The sequence below is a fragment of the Heliangelus exortis genome, chromosome 10 (genome assembly GCF_036169615.1).
Source record: "Heliangelus exortis chromosome 10, bHelExo1.hap1, whole genome shotgun sequence".
Taxonomy (NCBI): Eukaryota; Metazoa; Chordata; class Aves; order Apodiformes; family Trochilidae; genus Heliangelus; species Heliangelus exortis.
In genome coordinates this window covers 8,021,141-8,027,140 of record NC_092431.1, presented here as the reverse complement: position 1 = coordinate 8,027,140, position 6,000 = coordinate 8,021,141, and positions in this window count along the sequence as shown.

The window sequence follows — 6,000 nt, the reverse complement described above, 5'->3', positions numbered from 1 at the left end:
TTGAGAAACATATTGCTTCTCCATTTTTACCACTTTGGTCCATCACATCTCATGGTTATAGCTAAAACTATCCAGTCAAATGGGACATATTCATCTCATGGATCCTGAAGGTGCCAGGTAAGGCCAGTGCAAGACAGGCACAGACCAAATCAGCACCAGGCTGACTCCTCTCTCAGGGGTCACAGCACTTTGGTGCTAGTGAGGAACAGCTCATGAAATTCCAGACAGTCCCAGCAGCACTCCAGGACAGACCAGCTCCATACTGAAACTACAGGATGGGGTTCACAAGCTGCCCAACCAGCAGGGACAGCACCCCGCTACTCCATGCAAAAGCACCTTTTTTTTCCAACAGGGAACTTGAAGGAGCACAAGACTCTCAAAGCCCTCCCCACATAAAGCAGCCAGGAAAGCCCCTGGATCACAGCGGTTCTCATATAATGCATATAAAGGCCAGTTACTCAATTCTGTTGCCTCTGCTCAAGTGTATTAGATCCTTCCTCTGCAATCCAACCTATACTAGCAGGAATAAATACACAGAAATCACAATACTTTGAAAGTCATGTGCTCCGTCAAAAGCACAGCAAATCCACTGACCTGACAGGTATCAGATCCTTTGTGGCAAAAACTTCCTGTAGCTGTTAGGGAGATATGCTGGCAAACTTTGAAGGTGCTGCTTTGGCAGAGACCAGTCCCATTTGGCTTCTGTTGGCTTATACTACAAGAATTTTGCCAAGATTGGAGATGTTATTAATGAAGATTGGAAAAGGAAAGGCTGGGAACATGTCTTTCAAATATAATTTTCTAGTATAGATGGACATTAATCCATAACTGAACTTTGGAAAGATGCAAAATTTGTTTCCTATTTTAAACACTTTTTTCTCTATTAGCAGTAATCATAAAAGAACTCTAATCTCATAAATATCAAACATTACAGCTCTAAAATTGCCTTACTTTTTTCCAAAGGTTTTTCAGCCTTTTGTAGCTGAACCATTTTCTGCTTCTTCAGGTCATGGTCATTTGGCATTATGTGCAACCTTGAACAAATTTCTTAGTACCTCACCACTTCAGGTTTCCTCATCCAAAACTAGAGAAAAAAAAAACCAAACAATTCTTGCCTGCTTCTATTAAATGAAAAATTGCAAGAGCCATGTAAATGCTCCAAAATACTGGTGTCCTTCTTAGCCTCTTATTTAGAGTAACACTCTTGGCCACTCACTCCTTGTAGTGGGTTTGGTCAGGATGGAGCTAATTTTCTCCCCAGCTGCCCATACAGTGATGTAATTTTAGAAATTTTAGATTTGTGACCAATACAGGGCTGATTAAACAAAGTGTTTTAGCTATTGCTGACCAGTGCCTGCACAGCATCAAGGCCCCCTCTGCTTTTCATCCTGCACCCCTCCTGAGTAGGCTGGGGGTGGGCAGGGGGCTTGCAGGGGACACAGTTACACAGCTGACCCAAACTGACCAAAGAGTTATTCTGTGCTGTATGATATCATGCTCAGCTGTAAAACTGGGGGTGGGTGATGTGCTCAGAGGCTGGCTGACCATCAGTCTGCTGGTGGGAGATGGTCTGTGATCATCTTTGCATCACGTTTGGTTTTTTTTTTCCTCTTCCCTTATTAAATGTCCTTATGGCAACACACAATTTTTTGCCCTTCTGTTTCTCCCCCTGGTTCTGCTGTGGGGTGGAATGAATGAGTGGCTGGAGGAGCTCACCTGCCAGCTGGGGTCAACCCACCACACTCCTTTAATACCTCAGAAAACCAATAAAGCCCAAAGCCCAGTTTTCCCCTTAAGTTCTAATAAACCATCTGGCTACTGTCATTATCACACAAGTGAAATCCTTCACTTCACTTCCTTTAAGTTTACAAGAAACCTGTAATTTTGTCTACAGGAAAGAACCCTAAACCAAGAGTTGGATTCATTATCTGGCAAATTCATAACTTTTCTTTCATTCTGAGACACTTCCTGGAGAGCTCACAGGAAATAAGAGACGAGGGAGATTATATTTCAGTTTTTAAAGCTGCTGGGTCAGCTAGTAGCCATCATTGTTTCAGAAACCGAATTTTTAAAAACCTTCTGTTTTATCTGTAATTCACAGTAGTGATGGTGCAAATGTGATGATCTACAGATATAACAGAAACAAAGTTTGTAGGGAGAGACAGATCAACGAAGTGGGGGAAGTAGAGGCCTCAAAAGGTCTTTATTTTTCCAGCTACGTTAGAACCACTCTCTCCCTCCAAACCATATCTCTCTTGTAACGACATCTTTAAGTATGGTAACACAGCAGAATTTCAGTAAATATGAGATCATGACAATTATTTCAATCAGCCCTCAGAGATACAGTAATATTTCCTAAGTCATTTACATGGAAAACATGACTTGGGTGGAAATCCTTAAAAGTTCAGAACCAGCATTTCTGAAACCAGTCCTTTTAAATGTCTGTGTATCTCCACACACTTGAAAGAAAATGTCACAATTACACTAAATATGACTTACTTAAGCCTAGCACCTAAAGGAGTCAGTTCATAGAGTATTCCAGTCTAGAGATCATTTGTTATTTTGTTTATGCAAGGCCTTACACGATTAAATTTCTCCCAGCTGACTTCTAAGCATTTCAGTCATAAGCTGGTAAGCGTATCAATAAAGGAAAAGTCATGGGTCAGATACTGATGTCATTATGCTTACCAGTCTTAAGCCAAAAAAAGATTTTTTTTTCTAAAAATTAAGATAAGTGAAAACTGAGTATTGTCTTCCTTCCATGGACCAAATACTTAATATTCTGCAGCCTTTTATCCTTTAAACCACCTACAACAATAAATCACTATTATCATTAGTGCAAGGGTCAAATGGCAAGCAAACATAAAAGTAAAAAGACTACCTCGAAGTCAAGCAGTAAACTCAAGGGAAGACATCACAGTCAATCAGTCCTTAAATGGTATTCTCAAACTTAGTCCATTAGGTGGTGGTGTCTCTATTTGTTCCATTAAATATATTAGTAATTCTAATGAAAACCATACATTAACCATTCCCTGTAGTCCTTCCTCTACAGCTTAGGGTGAAAAGAAAGTATAATAATTTTGCCAAGCAGCCATCTGCCCTAAAATGCACATTAATGCAGCAATGATCACCACATATCACATAAATATAGATAAATGGAGAAAAAAATTCTTGAAACAGGGATATTTCACTATACCATAAGAGCAAATGCCTCTTGCTGGTATCTCAGACAAATACCATTTTCAAGAAATGTGTTTTTCTGATGGTTTCATGATTTAATCTTCTATAATTGAAATGTTTCTGCGTGTCCACCTTAGACCCATTTATTGTCCTAAGGCTGAACAGATACTGGTATGCAGATGCCTGAGAAATAGTATGTTTTCATGTTCCATAAATTCTGTTTGCAAGCAGAAAGTCTCAAAATGCTTCTCTACTTCAAGTGTGATGGACAATTCTTCTGTGATTAACAAGAGTATGCTTGTTTTTTCTTACAACACAAACACATTCAAACAAGAACTGAAGTTTTCAGCAGTTGGTACTTATATGGCATTATTGATTCACTTCAGTCTACAGAAGACTATCTTAATAACTTTAATTTAAAAATCTGCTGAAAACTGCTTTTCACTCTTCTGCCAGGATGATGGATGGATTTTCTACTTCATGATGCATTTTCTTGCCTCTCAATTGGACACTAATCAGAATTTTGGTAAAAATTGTTATTTATGTGGAAATGGCATGGTGTGTGGGAGGGGAGTGAAGGCAAGGACACTTCCAGTTTCTTTTTCCATTTACTTAATTCCTGTGAACTCTTCTTCAGCACTCTATTTAGCTTTAAAACTGCCGGGCACTTAAGAAAACCTGAACAGTAGTAACCAGAACACTCACAGCACTCTACACTAATCAAAGCAGAAAAGTCAAAAATTAAAGTAGATAAAATACCCAAGGAGTCTGTAATATGGATCATAGGCTAAGAATGTCAGAGTTGGGGATTGTTTCCTGCGTCCACAAAAGATTTGCCTGGAGTATTTTAAAGCACCAGCTTTTAGGAAAAAAAAAAAAAAAAAAAAAAAAAAAAAGTGCTATGACAAATACAAGCCAGTGTTTCCTGCACTGCTCACCAGGAATAAACAGACATAGGTAACCCCCTCAGTTCCATAAAGTACAAACTTGAAGAAGGGTGAAATAGCCAACACAGGACCAGTGAGCCCTCACAGAAAGGGAATGGTAGCAAAGATCTAAACCAGTAAAGAGTAACAAGACCTCAACTGTCAGAAGACTTGTGAGAGACATAAAAGTGTATATCCTGCTTATCTACAATATACAGAATTATTAGACTGAACCATCTTAGCCCAAATAGATGTGAAAAAAACCCCAGTTCTTAAAGAAAAGTAAGAATATTGCTTTGGATTTGATCAATGTAATGGCTCTTCATTATGGTTATTTCAGCCTTACTGTGATTTAGAACAGAAATCCTGGGGATTTGCCCTAAAAATCTCTTTTGGTTTCACCAACCTTGAAAGTTCAAGCCATAAAAAAAAAGAAAAAAAAAAAAAGAGGAAAAAAAAGAAAAGAAAAAAGAAGAAAAAACCAAAAAAACTGGGAAAAAGCTTATATTGGAGATAACTGAAACCCATTCAATTTCTCCTAACTACAATAAATATTTTTACATGTGTAAATGGAAAACAAGACTGAACGAGGAATGTTGTGATCCAAATGAGATTTACTTTTGTCACGGCAATGTGTTCATCCATTTTTGGGAATATTGAGTGTCCTCGAGTTAACATCTCAATGAGTTTCCATTCCAGCTGTAAAATACGTAGAACAAGTGAGAAGTGTAAACATGGCTGCAGATTATAATTATTGTTAATCTATGAGTCACAGAAGCATAAATGTTCCATTTGTTCTGCTTTAAAGTCAGATTCTTGGGCACATGGAGAGCTCTAGGGTGGGGATCTTCTGTGGCAGCAACTATGTCAGATGATTTCACTGGGGAAAATAAATGGCTACTGTTTTTTATTCCCTTTTGCACTGTCAAGAGCAAAGGAAATGTGAATTGCAATTGATTTTTTTTTTTTTTAGAATATAGCAGCAAGAGGATCCCTAACTAATTTCTAATCAGTTGTTAGCTAAATCAGAACATTTTCTAAGTGTCATCAGGTTGTGACTTACCCTCCAGGACAATTAGTGGTAACTTCAGACAACAGGGGGAAAACACAGACTGGTTGGCTGAACAACATCTTGAGTTCACAAGTAAAAACCACAATTTCTTGCAAATTCAATATTTATCACTATTTAGAAAATTGCAGAAACACCCCCAAATACATTTTAGAGGCTTGTCCACGCAGAATTGCACTTTTAAATATAGACTCAATCTTATATTATTTGCACTGATGTTCAAGATATAAAAAAATTAATCTTACCAACTCCACCAAGTCATGTTTTAAATCTGATTTTTAAATATATGTATGTTTATGCACACTTAATCTAATCTAACTATGCTGTTCACCTTCCTTCTTCCTGATTTCCTAAGATCTGCTTCATCTTTTTTCTCATCAGTATCTCATCACTTTTGCTCATAAACTGTATGGCATTTCTCATGCATTGTAACAGTCAGCTGGGATGCACATAGAATCATTAAAACTAAATTTAAGAGTTCTTTAACAAGTGGCTTTAATATCCTGTTACATCCTCTACTGAGAAACAGTTAAAGTGAACTTCACCTCATATTTCAAGCTGAGACCGGAAAAGTTCAGAAAATAATTTTTTTTCCTTATATTAAGCAGTACATATCGTATCTGTTGTTCATGCAGTTATTTGCTGACCAGAACAATGGTACTTAAGCCCTAATTTAAAAGGAAAAATGTGCCACTCCACAGACCAGCTGCTTTATCAGCAAATCTGATGAACAGCTCATTGACAAGAGGCAATCCAGGAAAAGCCACGTACACTAAGAAACACTTCTTAAGATGTGACTCATTCTTTGGCACCAGCTTCTTCTAC